The 23,545-nt window shown below is 35.3% G+C and overlaps 2 long non-coding RNA genes across 3 annotated transcripts in view; one reads left to right on the top strand and one right to left on the bottom strand.

Annotated features, from left to right (window-relative positions):
- Positions 1-2,066: 2,066 nt before the first annotated feature.
- Positions 2,067-23,545, bottom strand: part of LOC117283920 — a 216,604-nt gene continuing 195,125 nt past the window's right edge. For both annotated transcript variants that reach the window (XR_004514970.1, XR_004514971.1), the window contains exons 3-4: positions 14,044-14,111; positions 2,067-3,251 (exon numbers count right to left, since the gene is read on the bottom strand). This is a non-coding gene — a long non-coding RNA (uncharacterized LOC117283920). The remainder of the gene's footprint in view (positions 3,252-14,043; positions 14,112-23,545) is intronic.
- Positions 12,457-23,545, top strand: part of LOC117283921 — a 68,974-nt gene continuing 57,885 nt past the window's right edge. Inside the window, exon 1 of the long non-coding RNA XR_004514972.1 lies at positions 12,457-16,715. This is a non-coding gene — a long non-coding RNA (uncharacterized LOC117283921). The remainder of the gene's footprint in view (positions 16,716-23,545) is intronic.

The following is a 23,545-nucleotide window of genomic DNA, read 5'->3' as shown; positions in this document are numbered from 1 at the left end:
ACTTCTAAATTTTTCTGTGGTTTCTTCTGTAGATGATTTCTATTTTCATTGCACAGTAGTCTGAGAATAAGCATGGCATGACTTTGATTCTTTTTAAGCAGGCTTTGTGGGTTAGTATGTGATCTATTTTGGAGAAAGTACTGTGGGCTGCAGAAAATAATGTATACTCTATTATAATAGGGTGGAATACTCTGCAGATACCTATTAAATCCATATGTTCATGAGTGTTGCTCAGATCTGATATTTATTATTTTGTTTAGCTGATCTCTCTCTCTGCAAAAATGAAGTAGTAAGATCTTCAAGTGTGTTGTGTTAGTATTTGCTTGATCTTTTATGTTCAATGGTATTTGTTTTATAGTCAGGTGCTCCGGTATTCACTGCATAAATATTTAAAAGCTTCATATTCTCTTGGTGAAATGTTCACTTAACTGGCATGAAGTGACCTTGTCTCTTTTAATCAGTTTTAGCTTTACGTTTACATTGTCTGAGATTAAAATTGCTGTTCCTGTTTTAAGGGTCCTGGTTCATTAAATATTGTTTTCCATCCTGATTTTTAGTCAATGAATATTTTTAAGAATTAGATGAGTTTCCTGAATGCAACAGATTATTGGATTTTTTTTTTTTAAATTCAGTCTGCCATTGTGTTTAAAAAAAATTTTGGGGGGGGTACTGGGGATCAAACTCAGGACCTTTCACTTGCAAGACAGGCATGGTGCCACTGAGCTAAATCCTCGACCTGAAACTGTCTTTTAACCAGAGAGTTGAGATCATTATCATTGATACTACTGAGAGTTATTGATTAATGTCATTGTACTCTTTCTCTGTTGGTGACTTGTTTTTCTTTTCTTGTCATTTTTTTGTTATTGTTTATCTATTGACCTTGCTTGTTTTCATTTCATCTGGGTTTTTGCCTTTATTGGTTTGTTGTTTCTGTCTAGGATATTCTTTAGTATTTTCTAGAGTGGTGGTTTAGTACTCATAATCCTGTTGTTGTTCTTTTTCATTAAATGTTCTTATTTCTTCATCTATTTTGAAGGAAAGTTTTGTTAGATATGTTAATCTTGGTTGGAAGTTTGTTTATAAAGCTTGAAATGCTTCATTCCAAGCTCTTCTGGCTTTTAAGTCTGTCTTAATTCTAATGAACTTATCTTTATACATGATTTTTATTTCTCTGCTTTTAAAATTTTGTTTATTGTTTGGACATCTGACATTTTTTTTTCTAAAATAGAGTTTTTATTAGAGAAACAGAACTCTTCAAGCTCTTTCTTTGCAGATGTGCTACATGGTATTTTTTAGGGCAAACTGCCATTCGTAATAGAAGGGTAATAAAGGTGCACTCTCCAAATCTGTAATGCAGATAGGCACACATTCCATGGAGTACATGCTAATCTCATCACTCACCAGAGTTTACTTTGAAACAGTGGATGTTGTAGCTGCTTGCATTTACAAACAACTGCACCTCTGGTTATTTACTTCCACTCATTTCAGTGGGACACAGTACATCAGTGAACCCCTTAGTGAGCACTTTATTTCAAAGAGCAGAGCCATACTAGAAAGTCATTTAACAATTTAACATAAAAGTTTTATTAGGGAAATATTCAGAACTCACCAAGCCCTTGGGCATCTGACATCTTAATTAAGGCTTGGGGAGCTTCTTTTTTTCATCATAGTGGGTGTTCTAGAAGCTTCTGAGAGCTTTTTTTTTCATATTTGGGAAATTTTCTACTATTATTTCTACAAATAAATTAATTAGTCTACCTCTGTTATCTTCTAGTTTTTGTCTAATTTCAATTAGCCTTAAGTTGGTCTTTTTAGTGTCATCTAACAGCTGTTGAATTTTTTCTTGTTCTTTTTTGTGGCTTGAGAACTTCATTCTAACTTACCATTTTGTCCTCAATTTCAGACACTCTGTCTTCACATATGTCATTTCTGCAATTTATGAATTTTATATAGTTTTTTTATTTCTGGTATTTCTGCCTGTTACATTTTTTGGATTATTTTTGGTGAATTTTTCATTTTGAACTATTTTGGTCAGCTCTTTAAAATTTTTGTTTCTCTCAAATCCACACTGAACATTTTGAGTACAATTCCATAAACTATGGGGTAATGTCCTCCTTGAACTTGCCAAGTCTCTTCACCTGTTCTTTAAACATTTCATAGAGCTCCATTATATAATGTTTGCTTTCCTCTCCATTTGTGCCCCCTGAATCTGCCTGGGGAGAGTTGGGAGTGCTTGGGCATCTTTTGTTGCCTTGTTTTCTTATAACACTACGGTTATTCATATCTGTTCTTTTATTCCCCCTCCCGTTTGTCTATTTATTTATTTATACGCATGTTGAGGTCTAGTAGAATAAGAAGAGCTTGACAATTATATGAAGATTTTTAATAAGATACTGCCTTCCTGCGATGTTTCAACTTTATATGCCCAGAGATAGTATTTACCACTTCAGCTATTTAAGTGATTTGAATTCAGTCCCTATGTATGTTTCTAGTTACAACAGCACTACTAGATCTTATCATATATCACTTACAATATTCTATAAAGTCTATGTTCACTTATTATTAGCAGTTGTTCTATAATGTAGCAGGAGAAGGCGAAGAAAGAGATGGAAGGGTGGGTGAAAGAGTGTAGGTCAGTAAGAGGGAGCTTGTTAGGGAAGAGAGTGATAGGTGAAAAGAAAGAAAATTTTATATGGGATCAGATTCTATTGTGAATCATCTAGTTGGGTTGAAGGATTAGTGCTGAGAGTTTTCATAAGATATTCATGGAAATGAGGACAAGATATAGAAGGAAGGAGGTGTACTTTGTGAATGAGGAAAGCTATGTGGCTGTTGGAACCTGTTGATACATTTGTGTACTTGTAACATGGAAAAGAGGTATAGGAAGATGGGGGCTAGGTAATATATGAAAGAGCAAAAGGAAAAGGAGGGAGAGGATATTATTATTAACAATACCTCTCTCCCCAGGTGTGATGGCAGAATTGGCAGGCGGGTTAACTGGCAAGTGAGTAACCACAGAGATGGCAGGCTTGCATTCTGGTGGGAATCCTCAGGGGTATAAAATTGCTTTCACATACTGGCTGGGGATTCTGTAGAAGATAGTAGTCACTGGCATGGAATGGCTTGACTCTTCACCTCAGGCAGGAATTCACAGATTCTTCCAGGTTGGTGTGCCTGCCCATTGGAATCCTCAGTCCCTGGCCCAGGGTGTGGGCGGTGTTCTTTCCTCTTTGTGGGTGCTGCTTGGGATCCTGCAAGGGATAAAAGTGGCTACAATTCCTTCTTGACAGGTATGTTGAAAAGCCTATGTGTCTGCACAATTTCCTTCTTGCCTTAGTTGTAGTCTGGTTTCAGGTGGCCACTCATGTTCTCTGCAGATGGGTATATACTCTGAGGTGGCACAATGGCATGCAAGGCAAAAACACTTGAGATTAGACCTGTGGTTGGATGCTGGTGCCTGTGACCCAGTGGGCCAGCGAACATGCAGGGCTCATGCCAGGTGGTTTGGATGTGCTGTGTATACTCAGTTGACCAATAGATCCATATAGATGGTGCCAGGTGGGCTAGCTATGCTTGCCTGTGACTCAGTCTGGGCAAGTGGGATATTCAGATGAGTGCTTAGGCTGTATGCATGCACATGGATGACTTGGCCGGTGGTTAAGAACGTAGGTTCTTGAGCTGCACTAACTCAGCTAAGATGCCATTTACCTGTTTATTGTCTCTTACTGGAGTCTGGTATTTGGGGCTTCCTTGCCTGTGGTACACACTGGAGCAGAAAACACAGGAATGCAGCAATTGGAGGTGTGTGTGTGTGTGTGTGTATGTGTGCGTGTGTGTGTGTGTGTGTGTGTGTGTATGTGTATGCAAATTCTGTCCCAGGAATCTGGTCTCTGTAATGCATTCCCTTAGGCTTTTGCCTGTTAAAAAGGCTGCTACTCAGAGGAGTAAGAGGGGGCAGGCAGACCTGCCCTGGAAGTGCCATTTCCTTTTCAAATGTCTGTTTGATTTGATCTACATATATCACCTTTCTTACTAATTTTCTGTGTGAAAGCTTCTCCCTTCTTCAGAATACTTTCTTAGTAAATCCTCTCTGAGCTTCTGTGATTCCTCTACTAGTCAGCCATGTTGAATCTCTGGAGCATACTTTATATAGGGCTCATATTCTTGCAAAACTAATGCTATTTTCTAAGTAAATAGCAAACATTTGGCTTTGGTAAAGGCAATTGCGAAGCAATGTAACTACACATAATTGACGGCTAGGGAAAAGCTATGCTATACTCTAAAGATTTTGGGTATCATTAATGTTAACAAGTATATGACCTCTGGGGTGATAATGGAAAAATAGAGCAAGAAGTCTTTTGCAAACTGAAATGACTAAGAAAGCCTAAAGTAACACTCTTAAATAAAGGCAAGAAACGACAAGAGAAATGTTGACAACAGCATCTCAGCTCTTTTCTATTTATATCTGTATGACGTTTGAACTGTATTTTATTGAGAATTTTCATTCACATTATTAATTGAGCCAGTGACTTGTCATTCTATTGAATTTCCTATTTTAATTATCAGGCCTTTCTACCTTTAAGCATTCTTTCCAGATCTGATTTGATCCTTCTTATGGAAGCTTATACTCTCTATTTCTTTGGTGAATACATGTCCACTTGACTATCTAAGGTGTTAGTTTTTTAAATTTTCTTTTGCTTCTTGCATCATCTACAATATTTCTAGAGTCAACAATACATTTTTCTCATTTTCATTTTGCTAATCTTCCTCTCATAGCTAGTGATCTTTGTATGTTTATAAATAAGTAAATTTCTTGTGCTAGGTGGTCATCTCTTATTTCTTGCACCTCTATTGTTGTCTGCATTACCTGTTTCCCCAAGAGGATTTCTCCCTCAATGATCTGGTTAACTTTTACTTATGATTAAGTGGAAAAGGCACACCACAGTTTTAAGGTATATAAACAGGCTTTAACAGATAAAGAAGTCTTTTAACAGATAAAGGAGCATATGAGAAGTCCTTAGTATATTTATAAAGCATCTCTCAGTAGCTTTAAAAAGCAGTTATTATGGTTTTAATGCAGGGACAAACCCTTTATTGAGCTGTCTGTATAGGAGGAAGGGGTTGCGTTAACCATTATGTCTCCTTAGTCTCCACCAATCAATAACAATTTCTCAGTCTTTCTTTTTCTCATGACCTTGACACTTTTGAAGAACACTGATTAGGTATTATTTTGCAGAAGGTCTCTTAATTTGGTGTTGCTTGAAATTTTCTCATGATTAGATTGAGGTTATATATTTTGCCAAAGTAATATTGAGCTCAACATGATAAGTGAGAATGTGAAATACCTAGAAGTCTCTGATGTCCCAACACCAGCTGATATTAACTCAACAAATTAAGGGTGTCTGCCATTTTTTTAAGTGATTATTTTTCCCTTTGTAATTGCACTTTGAAATGAGATAGAAGCCAATAAAGGAGACTCTCATCATTCTTTACCAATTTTAGCATCCCTTGAAATAATTATTTTCCTGATATTTACCAAATGATGATTTTCCATTTCTATTATTTTCTTTCTACATTTACTTATTGGAATTTTACTATAAAGAAGAACTGGCCATTTGCCTCCATTTATTTATTTCTTCAAAGTTTTTTATTATTAATAAAGATTCATGTATATTTAATGTTATGGACTTTAACTCATTATTTGAATGATATATTCTACCATATCAGGCTTTAAAATTATTTTTATGGTTGATTTAAAATATGATTATGTGCTGCTGATAAAACATAATCAGAATGACAGCACAGTTTTGAAATTTAAGGTTTCGTTTGTGACAAAGCACAGGTTTAATGTTTTGTAAATATTATTTGACATATGAACATCCTTTGCTTACTGTAGATTATTTCCATTTGAACTAAAAACTACATTTATAAAATCACACAAATATGTTTAGTGAATTATTATAAAGCAGATACCTATGGTACTACACACACATGAAAAAATAAAAATTTTCCTCATGACAGAATTCCTTCTCAAGTCCCATATTTCAATTATATCCTCTCTGCCTATCCCCAAAGAAAGCAAATGCTGAGTCTGAGTTCAAAGACTGGAGAAGCAGGGCATCTGAGGTCTGAGGAGAAGATGGATATTTCAACTCAAAAAAAGAAAGAGCAGACTGTTGTCACCAGACTGGTAAGAGGTGGGTAGAACTGTGTGGAGCTATCCTGCAGTCCCCTACTGCCATGCACCTCTGACCTCCTGGCTGTGCTTGTCCCTGGATTCAGACCACAGAAGTACAGCAGGGTCATAAAGTCCATTGTCCTGAGCTTGATTTTTATTTAATTCACACAGTTAAAAGTGGCAGATTAATAACTACCACAAATTTTCATTTTCTAAGCTGTGCTTGATGCTTTTGTGTTGTTGATTGTATCACTTGGGCTACGATGTTGTGGTTGATCTAATCAGTTGTCCTTCCTGGTGTAATGCAAAAGAGATTTGCCTCAGAGTCATTAGAGACTCAAACCTAAAGACAAGCTATAACAGGAAGATCGAAGTATTAATCCAGATATCAAACAAGGACAGTACTAACAACAAAAATAACAATGGGAAGACATTCAAACTAGACTCAAGCACAAACATGGACTTCCAGCTTACCAAAGGCAAATTCTGGAGGAAATGAGGTGGAAAAGTCTGATAATCAACCACCTGGACACCCTGAACTGATAGCACAGGAAGTAACAAAACAGATGAACGAAGCTCTAGAAAAATTCAAAACAGAAATAATTTCCCAGATAACTACAGAGATGGTGAGCAGAATGAAAGACATGATTAGAGACTCTAGAACAGAAACAGATGAAAATTACATGATCTCAGGACATGATAGAAGCCATGAATGCCCAGCATTTGAAAGAAATGGAAACCATGAAAGAGATCCAAACAGATATTCAGGAGATTCAAAACTCTACTGAAAGTTTACATAACAGATTGAGCCAATCTGAAGACAGGATGTCAGATGCTGACTTTCACCTGTGCTAAAAGTGGATGCCATGCTGGTGAAAAGAAGGAACTAGCCTATGTAAACATTCTGAATTGATTCCGGTATTCTATAACAATGGTTAAAAGACTTAGGACTATGGAATTGGGTAGTTACTGCTAAGCACCAATGACTTAATAAGAGAATGATGAGGGAGGCTACTTAAAAACCAATTTATGACAAATAATAAAAGTAAAACATCAACATAGTTTAAGATTAGGAAGGTAACAATCTTAAGGGCAGAATTTACCAGAAGGCTGTGCTAGTCCAGTCAAGTCTCCTATGCCAGTCAGGGCCCTGAAAAATAAAACCTAGAATATTCTGGGCCTCTGGAAGAGACTAACTCCCTTTATAAGGAAATATAAGGACTCTACCTTTCTTGTGATCATGTAAAGGCTTTAAATGAGACAAATGCCTCATAGAACAGTGTTTTCCTTTCTCAAAATCTGGCCTCACTTTACTTCCTGGACACCACACCAATAACTAGTGTCAGATCTTGGGGAGGGCCCAATGGGGAAATTTTGGGCCTGTTAAAGTGACATATTATGGAAGCTGGAATAATATGTTTGAAAGTAAATGTTGGGGGTACTACATCAGGGGAAGTATAACATAAAAGTATGTGCATTTGTTTTTCTATAGAATCTGACAATTTCTGCCACTTAAGAGTATTTAGGCCACTTACATTTAATGTAATTAGTGAAGATTAAGTTTAAATATACTGTTTTACAATTAATTTAAAGCTATCTTTGGTAACCATTTTCTCTTCTTTGTTAGCCTACAAGGGATGATCATATTTACATTACAATTTTTATTACAGTAAAAACATGTTGTTACTAAACCCCTTCATAATACTCCCCTTTTCTTTGAAACAATTATCCCATTGGTCTTTCCACTTTCTGAAGCAGTTCTGGAAGTCTTCTTTTGTTAGTGTCTTTATAAGATGAGATAAAAAACATGGTGAATGCTGCCAGGTGTTATCCAATAAAAAGGCAGGCTTGTAAAAACATGGTTTTTCCTCATCTATTTTATTCACTGGATCTGGCACTATGAGACTTTTGGCTTTTCCCCAAAGTTAAAATGATCATGAGAGATAAACATTTTGAATTGATTCAGGCAGCCATGATGGCCTAACTAAAGGGACTCATGAAAAAGAACTTCCAGAACTACTTCAGAAATAGCAAGAACAATGGGGATAAGTAAGTGTGTTTGAGCTAGGGGAAATATTTTGACAGGGATTAAAGGCAAAACAGTGGTACCCCAGTTCACAAATGCTTTTTTATACGAACAATTTGGATTGCAAACAGAAGCATTTAGGAAAATTTTGTTTCTGTTGGAAAACTCTGCACCAGCTGACAAACATGACTATGGTCATCTTTCTCATACAAATACAAATGTGGCCATCTTTTCCAAAATAACAGAACAAATTAAGTTTGTGAACCAAGGTAGCACTGTATATCTCTTATTGTAATAAATTTTAAATTTCACTATATTTTTTATCAGTTTTTCTTTAAGGTATAGTATGCAATTTTAACTTAATATATATATATAGTCTATCTTCAAGTAATTTTATTGATATTATACCCCCTTATGTAATAGTAGAGGAGCCTTTATAACAAAAGTCTAGTTATTTTCAATAAGTTTTGTGCTATTGTTAAGCATTTTACATGTTATAAAAACAATTATTATTGTTATGAACTCTCATTTATCTTTAAATATTTTTTTGTGATTTACTTTTATTTAATTTTTGGAAGTTTTTTACTAGTATATGTTTACAATATATAATTACATTTGTTTTAAGGAACTGCTATATATACACATCACATCTAAGTAATATGAATTTTAAAAATTATCAGTGTAAATTATAATTTCCAAGGCTTTTTATTCACTGGCCATGGTTTTCCATTTGCCGTAGGATCTTCTTTTAATATTTCTTACAGTGCAGGTCTTCTAATGAGTTCTTTTGGCTACACATCTTTAAAAAGTTTATATATCTCTTTGAAAAATATTCTTGGTGTACACAAAATTTAAATTTTTTCTTTCAACACGTTGAAGATATTTTCCACTGTTTTCTAGCTTGCATTGATACCAAAGAGAAATCTACCATTCTTATTGTGCCTTCTTTTCTCTGGCTGCTTTAAAAAAACATTCTTTTCTACTTTCAAGCAATTTAAATATGATGTGACAGTGTTGTTTTTTCCAGTTTCTTGTGCTTGGGATTCACTGAGAGTTGGATCTGTTGAGTTATAAAGTTCAATAAGTTCACAAAATTCAGCTATTATTTCTTTGAATATATTTTTTGTCATCCTTCCAATTTCCCTTAAGGATAACAATTTCATACATATTAGGTCACTTGAAGTTGTTCCCTACCTCATTAATGTCGTGTTCATATTTTTCTGTGCATCATTTTAGATAGGTTTTATTTACATGACTTCAAGTAATCTCCTGCCAATCCATTCCTGTATTTTTTTAAAAATCTTGGACATGGGAGTTTTAGTTTCTAAGAGTTCAATTATAATCTTAAATCTTTTATATCTCTACTTAATATGTTCCTGATTTCTTTGAACTTTTCAACATACACATTTCATTTGTAGTAGCTTTCAACTAATTTTTTTTAGAATGGCTGAGATTAATTTTTCACCTTAATATTGGTAGCAAATATTTTGGCCCAGTGTGTATTTTTTAAATTTATTATCTGCCATTCAAATTAGATGTTTTCAGTTTTTCTGAAGTTCAACTTTTTTTTTTTCATTTATAGATCAAATTTCTTTCCTGACAGGATTTTTGGGGGCTGAAACTTTTCTTAAAACAAAGATTTTTCAATTCAAAACTTTCTTGGTTTGTAAACTAAGCCACTAAAGCTATCTAAGCACATCTTTAGTTATTCCTTAGATTCTGTAGGTGTTTTCTTTTTTACTCCAATAAAAATATTTTCTAATTCCCCCAAACATCTCTTAAGCCCATTACTTAGAAATATGTTTAATTTCCAAAACTTGAGATTTTTCCAAATATCTTTATTGATTTCTAGTTCAATTTGTTTGTGGTCAGAGAATATATTTCATCTGAGTTGAATATCTTTAAATTTGTTAATTTTTTATAAGTCACAGGGTGATCCACCTTAATGTTCAAAGTGTATTTGAAAAAAATTGTATTCTGCTTTTGCTGGAGGGTGTATTTTTCCAATCTTAATTTTTTAAAGGCAAATATTTAAAAATAAAGTTTTACCAAAAGAATAAGTATGCCACATAAAGCTGGATTTGGAAATCTGATAATTCACTGTATGAATTTTAAAAAATATTTTATATAGGAAATATTTTAATAATAAGTTCTCAATATGAACATAATGAAGTCCATGTTCACATAATTAATGATGACGTAAGAGATCAGACACCACCAAATGAATGTGGGTAATAAGTTACCTTCACACATGCTTCCCTCCCAATTTGTTCCTAAAATGATCCAATAACTCATTCTTGATACTCTAGTTACACTGGTCTGATCTTGGTTCTTCCTCATAAATATATGCTTTACCTGCATCAGGATTTACTCTCGATGTGAAACATGCGTTCTCCCTCTTTTTGTCTAATCTTTTCAGCTTTCAGAGCTGATCTTGAATTCACTTTTTTAGGAAGTATTTTTGACATGTTCTTCAAGGATCAGGTTCTGCTAGTATGCATATTCATGGCAATTTATACCTCTCTTTCATAGAACTTACAATGATAACGAAAAATTTAAGGCCAGATTAAGTCAGATTATCAAAGACATTAATGACTTTTCAAAAGGTTCATAACCATCTACTCAAAAAAGTCACCAAAATAAGTTATATAGTGGCCGAACAAAGTGACTCAACCAAAACTTGGTTTTTAATGAACAGTATTTTTTTTTAAGAAAGCAGAATTTTATCTTCATAGACTACTTACTGATTGTATGAGCCTTCCACATTAATGTCTATGACTTACAAAACGTTGCACAGAGAAGGACATACCTTTATATACCTTTACATGTCCTTAGAGCAGGTCATACCTCATACAATCAAAATGAGAAGTTCTGTTCTTTTTCATAGATCCAGACAGATGGTAAGTGTCTATTTCTCTAAGATATTCTTTGATTGAGAAAGGAAAACCCACATACAAATAGCATGTTGGCTTTGATAAGTTTTTTTGTCTTTTGAAGTTAAAGATTAAGGCATCAGGGTCTAAGTTTCTTGCAAAGTTTTAGGCAAAGAATCAATACATAAATAGAATTACAGGAAAATCTTTGTCTTTCATGAACATTTGGAACCTTAATTTCTTAAACCGCACTTGATGATATTTGGTATAATGAGTAGGCAATTGTAGGAAAATATACAGAGCATTCCTAGCAATGGAGTTGGAAGAGCTGCCTTCCCAATGTCTCTCAGGCTTACTTTGTAAATTATGTGAAACACTTTTAGACAGACACTGGCACTCATAAATTATACAGCTAATTTGCATATTCCAGTCATGAGACATTATGCAAAGTGACATGATTTGCATAATGGATTCCTCTTGTCGCTTCACTTGCTGCATGCTTTTAAAAAACAAAATGAAATAAATGAAAGCATGAAAAGGTGAAAGCATCAAGTTCTCAGCCTTGCCTCTGCTTTCCAACTACAGTATCAATTGCGTTCATTTCATTGGGGGGAAGCATTCAGAGGAAAAATATACTCACAAACGAGCAACAACAACAACAACAACAACATAAACAACAAAAAAAAACAAAGAGCTTTGGTAGTATGAATTTTGTTCTTAATTGAAATTTACCTACTTTCTCACTGAAACCTTTTACCATAAATAACCCGTTTGGGTCAAGGCGAACAGAAACCAAAACAACAAAACAAAACAAAAAACACAGGTATAGAAAAAAACTTCATGGAACTTTTTCTTTAAAATAAAAATCTCCTATGCCAGTAATATTAAAGGAAGGGATAGTCTTCCTTTTTTTTCAAACTAAAAAATAAATATATAAATAAACAAGGATTAAAAATTAAAAGGCACTGGTTATTTTCTTGATGCTGAAAAAAAACATATTATAGATGAGCTAAATGGTCTTGGGGAGGGTTTCCCCCCCTCTAGGTGAACTTCAGAAGGGTTTTCCCATTTTGAAAGAGGAAGGGAGAAGAAAGCTAGGATTGTGTTTTGATTATTTAACAAAATATATAATGGCTACATATATTTCAAAGGATGAGGCAATGCCACGACGACTTCTGTCGGCTCTACTCCAATAAGCAAGCAACGTTCCTTCAGCAGTTGCTAGTTTTGCTGCGGGCTTTCCCTGCCCCCCTGCACTAGTGCGAACGGCAGAGTGTGCCAAGCGGCTGGCGTCTGTACCCTGTGGGAAAAGTTAACTGTAATTCTTCGGCTTTTAAAATCAATTAACCCGTGTGTTAATTAACGTCAAGTCGACGGGAGGAGGAGAAGAAGGGGAGGGAGGGAGGAAAGAAAAAAGCTGCAAGGGCGGATGGCAGAAGAGTTGGCACGGTGCCATCCATTCAGGGGCAACGCCACAGCTTCGTGCGATAGCAGCAGCGGGTATATGTTACGGGGCCCTGTATGCGGGCCAGACAGTGCGGTAAAGCCAAGGGAGATTATCCAGACCCCCAGGAGCGAACAGCAAGCAGCAACCGAAGGCGCCAGTGCCAGGATTACAGCCTAGGCTGCTTCAACTATGAGCCCTTCCTCGGACCTGGGAGTCGGCTACTTGAGGTCTGGGGGTCTTCCACACCAGAGGCACAAAGCTGACTTTAATCACTTTTTTTCCTTTAAACTTGATTCTGCCGCAGTGGAGCCAGCACAGCGGATGTTTTCACACCCAGCAAGACAAAGGCCGTCGTCTCCGCCATGACACTGTTCTGTTCCAATCAGAGGCCGGGATCCTGGACTTCTTGAAAAATCAAAAAGAAGCAAGGAAAACAAACAACAAATACAGCAACAAACAGAAAAAAAAATTAACAACCACTAAAATTGTTTGCCCGCTTGCCCATGCCAGGGGTGATTTGGGCATCTGTTGCAGCAGAAGGCGCTTGTGTAGGTCTTTTTTTTTTTTTTTTGGTGGGGGGGCAAGCTGTTGGCTTGCTTGCTATTCAACTTCGTTTATAATTAACTTTAAAAAAACATCATTCAGCGTAGTCAACAACAAACAAAGAGAAAAAGCAGACATCGGAAGAGAAATGCCATAGGAAGCGGCATGAATGCATGCCACAGCCGGTGCCACTTGCCATCCGGAAAACCTCAGGGAAAGATGCCAATTTTACAGCTCCGAAGAAGGTAGAGAAGAGAGCATGAAGGTCTACAAATAGAAATCATAAGGAAAGAATACCGCTTTTAAAATCCTGGATTGCAATTGCACACAGCCTCTGCTGGGAGAAGAGAGGGAATATTTAAATGGAGATATAGTCTGGTATAAATGAAAAGACAGGCGCCTATCAACTGCATTTAGACATATGTGTAAGGCTGTATGTGTACATAAGTACATGTTTTCAGACAAATTAAAGGCTTAGATACGTATATATTTTTGTGTTATAGGTATGGGTGTGTATATAGGTGTATATGTTTAGGCATATACACACATGTGAGATGTATGTGTGAGGGACAGGGAAGAAGGCAGAGGATAGAGAAGGAAATGTATGCATGTGCATGTATGTATGTGCATACATCCCACTTTTTGACCCAGGTATACACAGAAGACAAAATAAAAATCATACTCCAGCAGCAAGCAGGCAGCCAGAGATTTATCTACATTCACTGCTATCACCAGGGAGATGAATGGGGCCGATCTGAAGCCCTTTTACAAGATCCACTATGGGAGTGAAGGAGGAGGAGGGATGCCACACAGACATGCACAAACTTGAAGGCAGAGGGATTTGGAAGGGGCTACTGAGGAAACCCTCGTGGCATAAGGCAGGGGCGAAGGGGAAAGAGGCTTGTCTCTATGTTTTAGGACGTTGTTTTTTAAAAAAAAATCTGCAAAAGGGTTTCAGGGAACGGCTGGTACTTACGTTGTCTGCGCTGCTGTGAATCCTGAAAGGTGTTCTGTTGGCACAGGGCGCTGAGCCAGGGGCAGGCGCTGGAAACAAAAGGGAGAGGCAAAAAATAAAGTCATTCAATGGAAATATTAATTGCTGCTCTTGTGGATTTTACAAAACACACAAACTGTTTTCTTTCTTTCTTTTTTTAAATGTGGATTGGCGCGTGTCCCTTTCGCGTGGAATATACAAGTAGTATGGGATTTACAGCCCAGTTACGGGACTCAGGATTAACCGCGCTGGCATCTTTTGGGCATATTCTTCCTTTTAATGAATGAGCTTTCGCTGTTAATGAGGAATAATCGTTTGGCTAATGAGCTTTGAAACATTAAGAGAAAAGAGGTGTGTTTTTTTCCCCCCCGTTAATCGCTCTGGTGCAACTGCATGGATGGATTACAAAAGACAGCAATAGGAACGCAGTACGAAGGGTGGGGGGACCCCTCCTGGAGTGGGGAAGCACCGAGATGGGTGATGTGTCCCTGCATCTTTTCTCCTCTCTTTCACTCTCTCTGCCAACTGCTATGGGTTTCCATAACTCCGCAATCAAAGTGGATGGTCGGGAAGGATTATTACAAAGAGTGAAGCCTCCGCTGTTAATGTCTCCAGTGTTTAATCATCATACAGTAGAATGGTTTTATGCATATTTCATTTGCATATCATTAAACTGTGTTAGCAAGGGGCATTCAGAGCCAGGAGAAGTACAAAGTTGGGGAGAGAGGAAAGAAAAAAAAAAGGTCCCTATGATGCTTATCTTCAAACAGGGACTTGTTCCATGATCTGTCTTCTACTTTTGCTAAAATCATTATGACTTGGAAACCTTTGAAGTTGGATACAACCTTGGATTCTTCTAATTCCTGCAGAGCGGTATATTTTTTAAAAAAAAGCAGAAATGTTCCTGCACTAGACAATTAAAGGAATATAAACTCCAGTGGGTTGAAACTAGTAGCTCTTTGGGGAATGCAGTGGCAAAGGCGTCTACAAATACCAACAATTTAAAAAAAAAAAGCATCATATTAAAAACCAAGAAAATGAAGACAAGAATTATTAACATGTGGATTATATTTGTTTCTTTTGGGGGGTAATGAACTAAAGAAAATGAAGAAGCCATCGGTAATTTATCCCTTCATTAATGAACAGTTACCTTTTTGTATGTTTGTTTTGTCCTTTCATTTTGAAGAGGGATGTTATCACTTTTGAAGCAATTAGTCTCTTATTTTGTAGCTCTGATCTTTTTACCCGGCACCTGACTGGAAAGGAAGGTGGTGGTTAGGGAATATGTGAGTATTGGGAGCATTTGGGGGGAGAGAAGGAGTACAGTGAGTTCTTTTTAGATGTTATACATGCACAACATATTAATTGGGGGCTTTTAAGACTCCTTTAATAGGCTATTTCATTCCTGGTAAACAGCAGCTGGTTTGCTACTGTTGGTGACTCTTCAGATATCATTTTAACTATTTTTATTCTGTCACTATTGTTGATTTGTTTTGTTTTTCCTAGGTCAAGAATGGGAATATAACATTGCCCGCTCTTTATCGAGTGTCTTTTCTCCTCCCTCTTCTTCACTTCCAATTTCCAAACTGTAAAACAATGTTGGTTTAATATTGAATCCTGATGCACAATCTAACTGGCACAACTTGATTTGGAAATGAGATGCTGTTTTATATTTAAATTATCCCTGCTCCTCCCTTATCCTCCAAAGCTTTGTCTCTGCTATGAATATTCAGATGAGGCATGATGTGATTACACTGTACAATTACTCCTATCCATGGTGGTGTCAGGAGCTGCTGGGGAGACAGAGCCAGACAGGCTCCAAGCCAATACGGAGTTTTGTTTTCGGTATTTTTCCTATCTCCTTGGCGCTGTGGCACATGCAGATGTCGCTGTTGTTCTTTATAAAGCTCTAATGATATGCAAAAGCATAATGACTTGCCTTGGATGCAGAGCATCAACGAAATATTATGGATGTCTTTAAGAAAGGGGGAGAGAAAATCCTGACTGAAGGAATGTCCACATAAATTATTTTTATTTAAATGAATTCAAAGGATGGGGTGAGGGCAAGTCAGAAAGAGTCACATGGAATCATGCATAATATTAATATGCATAAAGAATTCTCACCCAGGAGAAGCTCCTCACTATAGCTCATGGGACAAACAGGTTCATTAGGAAACAGATCTGAGCGACTACAGCATTTTGCTATTTCAATTTTTTTCCTTATTTTAAATGAAGAGTCAGACAGATGTGTTTTCTTTGCATGGCAGCATTGAGATGGATCCAATCTGTGAAATTTGCTGCACAAATAGCATTTCTAATGGAAACTGGAACTAAACAAGGGCACGGATATGGAAGGGAGGGGAGAAGAGAGAATACATGAAGAGGACTAGATTTCAGAGCCACTGCATGACATTCTGTAGGATATGAGGTTTTCAGAAACCATCTTTGCTTCATTAGTACCAGATGTGGGCTCCAGAAGCAGAGAGCTATCAGGGTTCACCAAGATGAGCACTGAGACAGGCCCTTCTAGGTCTGAGGCTGAGGAAGCAGCAGCAACTTGGTGCCTGTCCCCACTCCCCCAGCTGTCTACAGCTCAGAAGCCAAAAGCTCAGCTACTCCTATTTGGAGATGCAGTAGAGTGCTTCCTGGTCCAGGTATTTGTGCAAAAGGGAATTCTTGGTACTATCATAGTGTATGTTGCTAAAGAGCAGATGGAGACATTTGGATGCTTAAGGAGGCCTGTTAATTTTTATGATGGTTAATTCTCAGGATAATGATTACTGTGTTGTTTAACATTTTTAGAATGTTGAAATTAGAAGTTTGGATTAGTGCATGTTTACAGTAAACAGAGACAGACAAATAGTGAATGAGCCTGTTGTATGAATCCAGAATTGATAAAATATTTGACCTATTACTCATCGTCTCAAAGGATTAATAAAAAAAGAGAAAGGAGAAACAGCAGCCAGAAAAGAGATTTTGTTACTTCCCTTGGTCAGGTGGAAATAGTTTAAATTACTTTCATAAATTCATGTTAAAACAATTTTATAGTTCTGTTTAAATTACCTCCTAATGACAGTTTGATTTGATCTGCATATCTGTATAAATTTTCTACTTAACGCCATAAGATTAAGCTAGAATTGGTCTAATTATAAGTATGTTCTAAATTCTGCTTTATACCTGTAATCTCCAAAACTTACATTTAAATAATTCATTTTAACACATGTGCACACACACACACACACACACACACACACACTTACTTTTACATTGTTGCTACAGTGTACCAAATACAAAGCACAGAGAATTGATGGTTATTTGGAAAATGACTAATTATTGTAGCCTTTAGCATCTTGTCCTTTCTATCAGAATTATGGCCATTCAATTTTGAAACAAAATTTATAAAGAATTTAGCACTAGATCTGCACATAATGTACATTAATTGTCAGATTTTGTTACTGCTGTTATTCTTACTATTTCAGTACATTGTTTGCTAAAGAAATAAAGAAAAAGAAAACTCAGTTTTTCTTGTTACTATTAAATAGCAATGCAGGTAAAGGTTTATTGAGAGAGCATTAAATAGCCATCAATGGTGGACAAAATACGAATGATCTGTAATCATAAGTCAAATTACTGCTCACATTAATACATAATAGGTCCATGAAAGGGTTCCTTTAAAAAGTAAGTTGTGAAATGATGAGCATGTTGCATGACATCATGATAAGAAAGTCCTATCATGGTTTGTGGGGAGGGTTATGGAAACGGAAAAGTGCTCATTATTTAATAAGACTGATGAGACAAAGCCAACTTCAGATTACTAAATGTAACTATATTCAGTGTTAATAATTTAAATAATACAGAAAGACAAAAGTCCTTCCTTTCCTTTAGCTGAGTTTCTAACCTTGCCCCCAAATATATAATCACTGCTACAGATTACTTGCTCATTCTTCCAGATATAAATATATCATCACCACATTTTAACATATTAAAATACTAACGTATTTCCTTTTTTTTACACAAATGGTGATTGATTCGTACTGGATATTGAACCCTGGGTCCTTGTGCTTGCAAGGCAGGCGGCAGAACCACTGAGCTACATCCCTGGCCCTACACAAATGGTGATTTTAAAGGGTTCCTTATAAATTTCTGCAAACAAAAAAAATCATCTCTAGATAATTTAATGTCCTCATTACCATAAAAATGCCAATTGTTTTAGGCCAATAAATGTTTTCTCTTTAATTTGTCTTATTTCATTGGTGAGGATGTCTAGTACAAGGCTGAATAGAAATAGTGGATGGTGAAGATGAACATCCTTGATTTATTTCCAGTTTTAGGGGACATCCATGGTCTTAGGGAAGAAAGACTACTTTTTCACTATTAAAAAATATGTGACTGAGGACCAGGAATTTAGCTCAGTGGTTCCACCAGCTGCCTTGCAAGTGCAAAGTCCCAAGTTCGATTCCCTGTACTAAAACAAAAACCAAAAACCAAAAATAAAATAAAATAAAAAATATGTGATTTATCACATAAAGAGGTTTCCCTTCTATTTCTAGTTACTAAGATTTTTGTTTGCTTTTTGGACAGGGTCTCACTACATAGTTCAGTCTTGCCTTGAACTCACTATTTAGTCCAGGTTGGCCTCCAATTTGTGGCAACCCTCCAGCCTCTGCCTTCAGAATACTAGGATTATAAGCATGGGCCACCACACCTATCTTAGTTGTTAAGATATTTTAGAAAATTGTGAGTGGCTACTAAACTTTGTTGAATGCCTTTTCTGCCCCTACTGAAACTTCTTTTTTTTTTTTTTAGACAAGGTCTCACTATGTAGCCCAAGCTGGTCTTGAACTCACAGGGATCCTCCTGTCTCAGCCTCCTAAATGCTGGGATTACAGGCATGCACAACCATGCCCAGCCTCATGATTTTCACATTTTAAACCAATCTTGCAATCCAGGGACAAATCCTCTTTTGACTATTACATATCATTCTTATATTTTGCTAATATTTTGCTAGTTTTTTTCTCATTGTGCTAGGAGTTTTTCAATCAATGTGCATGAGAAAAATTGGTCCATAATTTCCTTTTACTGTAATGACTTTGGTATTGTTATCAGAGTCTTGCCACCTTTGTAGAATGAGTTGGAAAATGTTCCCCTCCTCTACACTCTGAAAGTTTGTGCAAAATTGTCATTATTTTGTACCTAAACATTCATAGAACTCATTGGTGAAGCTATGAGACCAGAAGATTACTGTGTGGGTGACTTTTCAATCATAAATTCAAATTTTAAGTCAGAATTTCTTCTGTCAATTTTGGTGAGCTGTACTCTTTTTTAAAATTGTCCACTTCATTTTAGTTATCAAAGTCATTGGAATGGAGTTGTTTCTAATATACTACTAACACTTTTTGTTCACGAGAACTTTAGTGATGCTATTCTTTCCTTTGATCAAGCTGATTTGTATTTTCTTTTCTTTTTTTTCTCCCTGGAGATTGAACCCAGGACTTTTGTACTAAGTTACATCCCTATCCCTTTAATTTTTTTTTTTTATATATATAAAGGCTAAGACACTATGACACTATGTTGCCCAGGATGGACTTTAACTTGCAATCCTCTTGTCTTGGCCTTCCTGAGTTCTGGGATTACAGGTGTACACTACCACACCTTGAACAATCTTTTAAAAGTTAAAACTATTAGTCATTTCAAATAATTTACTCTGGCTTTTGATTTCCTTTTGACTTCTATTTTTAATTTTATAAATTCTTTTCTTCTATTTCATTTTCTTCTTTTATGGGTTTACAAGGTAGAATATTAGACAATTAGCTTGACAATTTACATTTCTAATACAAAAAATCTATAGACTACACTTTAAGACTGATTTAGTTGTATCCTACACATTTTCAGAGGATATAAAACTTATTATTTAGTTGAGGTTTCAAAAGTCCAGTCATTTTTTTCTTTGACATGTTATTTAAAAGTGTGTTCAAAATTCCAAAATATCTGATTATTTTCTATTGATACCATTATGTTCAGTGAATATATTTTGTATAATTTCAACTCAAGGGCTGCTTTATGCGTACACATATGGTCTATCTTTTCAAAATTCCATGTGCATTTGAAAATTCACTGTTTGACGTAGCTGATTTTCTGTTACATCTTTCTGTTACACTTGCTTTTTAAAAATATACTTAAATTCTGTTATTTTCTTTCTTCTACTTTCTTTGGGTTTCATTTTTCAATTTTATTTCTGAATGATTGAGAAAGTATTTATATTACTGATTTTTCAGCCTTTTCTAAAAATATGCATTGAAGGCTATATATTTTCCTGTAAGCACAGCTTTAGATACAATCTACAGATTTTCATCTGTCATATTTTCACTACCATTTTATTCAAAATACTTCCTAATTTAAAATCATAGTTTCTTCTTTGGCTTATACAATATTAAAATGCATACAGCTTAATTTCCTAATCTTTAGCGATCCACAAAATTTTTAATTATCTACTGTTAGTGATTCTAACATTTAAAAAAATTGCTTTCCAAATCTCAAATAGTCTACTTGAAATGGTTTCAATTTTTTTCAGTTTTTGAGACTTGCTTTTACTGTTGATTTTGGTAAATGAATATTTTTAAAGAATGTATTTTGCCATTGTTTTGCAGCATACTACATATAATTAAGCTACATTGGCTAACTATGTTATTCTGTTCATCTGACTTTTTTCTATCCTTGTTCTGTTACCAAGGGAAGTCTGATGAAGTTTTAAATCCCAATGGGAATTTGTGTATATTTTTTAATTAATTTATGATTTATATATTTTGTGGTTCTTTTATTAAGTGCACATAAATTGAGGATGATTATATTATTATGTAGGATTGAAACTTTAATAATTACATCATCTTTATCTTGTGCCTGAAAGGCTACTTTGTTTAATACTAATATAGTTGTTCCAATTATATTTTGTAGGGCTGGGTTATGTATTTTTCTTACTGTTTTTCTGTAGCCTTTATCCCTGTTGGATTTTATCTTTTATTTAGTTTGATAATTCTTTTAACTAAAGAATTAAGTCCTGATATATTTTGAATTACACAGTAATATTTTGAAATACATAGTAATGTCACCTTACTATTTTTTCCTCTTTGTATTTCCAAAGCTATGTCCTTTCACACATTTTTGGTATTCTTTAGGATTAACAATTTTTTTTCTTGGAGGGAAGTAGCTCAATTGTATAGCACTTACAGCACTTGCCTAGAATACTCTAGGCCATGGGTTTAGTCCCTTGCCTGGAATAAAGAAAGAAAACAATAGGATATGATATGGGGGGGATTTTTTGTTCCATTGTTTCCTTTATTAGCTTGGTAGTAATACATCACTGTTAAATGTTACCCTAAATATCATAACGTGCATCCTTGAATTACTACAATCTGGAGTAGTCAGCAATTTTTTCATTTCCCAGACAATGTTAGAACCTTACACTGACATCATTTTATTTATTTCCTCTCACTTCTTGTGGGTTTTTTTTTTTCAGTATTGGACATTGAACCCAGGATCTTTGCATTGAACTACACCCCCAGGTCCCTGGCCCATTTTTAAATTTTAGAGATAGGGTTTCACTGAGTCATTATTTTATCATTTGTATATTTTAAAATTCACAAAATATTTTCATGTTTCTGTTAAGCAGTCAAGATTCATTCAGGCTCATCCATGTGTATACCTTTGTTTCTTCTTCCACTTTCATGCTTCCTTCTGATATCACTTTTCTTCTGCCTAAGGAATTCCCTCTGGCGTTTCTTTTAGGTCAGGTATGCTCTGTTAAGTTTTCTTAGTTTTCATTTATAAAGTTACCCCATTTTCAGTGTTGAAGGATATTTTCACTGCAGAATTTTATATCAGCAGTTACTTTCAGCATTTTAAGATTTAAAAGATGTCACTTAATTGTCTTTTAGGCTCCATTATTTCTCTTGAGAAGTCTGCTGCTGGTCTTAATGCTGTTAATTATTATCATTATTATTATTATTTTTGCCTTCAGTTAAGATTTTATTTTTTCAACTTTAATCTTCAGTAGCTTTACTGATGCGTCATGGTGTACTTTTGCTTTTATTTATCTGATTGGGATATTTGTACCTTAATATCTTTCTTCCCTTTTGGAAATTGTTAGTCATTGCCAGTTTGAACATTACTTTTTTAATAATCTTTCATTTCCTTGTAGGATTCCAGTTATACCTATGTTAGACAGTGTTAGGGTTTAGATCTAAAATATCCTCCAAGAGTCTCATATATTTGAGGATGGGACCTGGTCAGAAGAATCAGATTACTGTGGACAGTGAGCTGGAAGAGTATATTCTTGTCCTTGGCTCCTCCTTTCTTCCTCTGCTTCCTGGCTGTCATGGTTTGAGTGGCTTTCTCTGTTACACCTTTCCACCATGCAGTTTCTGTGTTGGAGCTAAATAACCATGAACTAAATAAAACCATGAGCCAAAATAAACTTCTCTTCCTTCAAGTTGTGGGTAACAGGTATTTTGTTCTAGTAATAGGAAAGAGACTAATACAGATATTTTCAGTCTCTCTCTCCCTCATCTATTAAAATTTTGAGATAGGCTCTTGCTAAATTGTTAAATTGTCCAAGCTGTGCTCTAGCTAACCTGTTAAACTGGGGTTGAACTTATGATCGTCCTGTCTCAGCCTTCCAGAGTTTTGGGAATGTCTTATGTATTTTATGCTGTTTATAACTCATTGATTATTTCTTCATGCTTTGACTTGAATATATTTTACTGATCTATTGTGCAGTACAACAATCATCTCTTCATCTATTTCAAGTGATTTAAGCTACTGTATCTTTCAGTTCTAGAATATTCACTTAATTCTTTTTCTAAAGTTGCAGTTCTTGTATTTTCTAAAATATTATTATTTGGAACTATTTAAAGAATCTTATTTGGTAATTCTAATATCTGGTTCACTATGGGTCCATTTCCTCACTTCTTTTGGCTTTGTTTCTTTATATTCTGGAAAGTACTGAAATTTTGCCAAACACTGTGTATAATAAAATTTTAGAGGCTCTGAAAAATATCTTCCTTTGAAGAAAGATTTATCCTATTAACTAGGAAGTAGCAGCATACAACAATGACAGATTACTTCAATCCAATAAAAAAGTGATTTGACTTGAAGCTAGATTATAGTCTCTTAAGGCTCAGATTGGGTACTATAACTATATTCAGGTGAAATATCATGCAAGAGATTGCAATCACATGGCCAATTTGGGGATTATCATATGATTTTTAGCTAGTGAAAACAATACTTACTGGTGCTTCTGCATGTTTTCAGATACATACAAAATGTAAATATTTCTTAACTTTGCATGAAACAGTAATAGTATTTTCCAGAAAGCTAAAATAAATTAGCTTAAAGAATGTATATAAGGAATTTATTTTTATGAAGTAAAGGATGCCCTATGTTAACAATTAAATACCAAAGACAATCTAAAAGTTTTCATTAGTCTTTG

Source organism: Fukomys damarensis, unplaced genomic scaffold, assembly GCF_012274545.1.
Source record: "Fukomys damarensis isolate Sample0158 unplaced genomic scaffold, DMR_v1.0_HiC HiC_scaffold_32, whole genome shotgun sequence".
In the NCBI taxonomy this organism is placed as follows: Eukaryota; Metazoa; Chordata; class Mammalia; order Rodentia; family Bathyergidae; genus Fukomys; species Fukomys damarensis.
The sequence above is the reverse complement of the archived record's forward strand: the minus strand, read 5'-3'. Positions and strand labels throughout refer to the sequence as shown.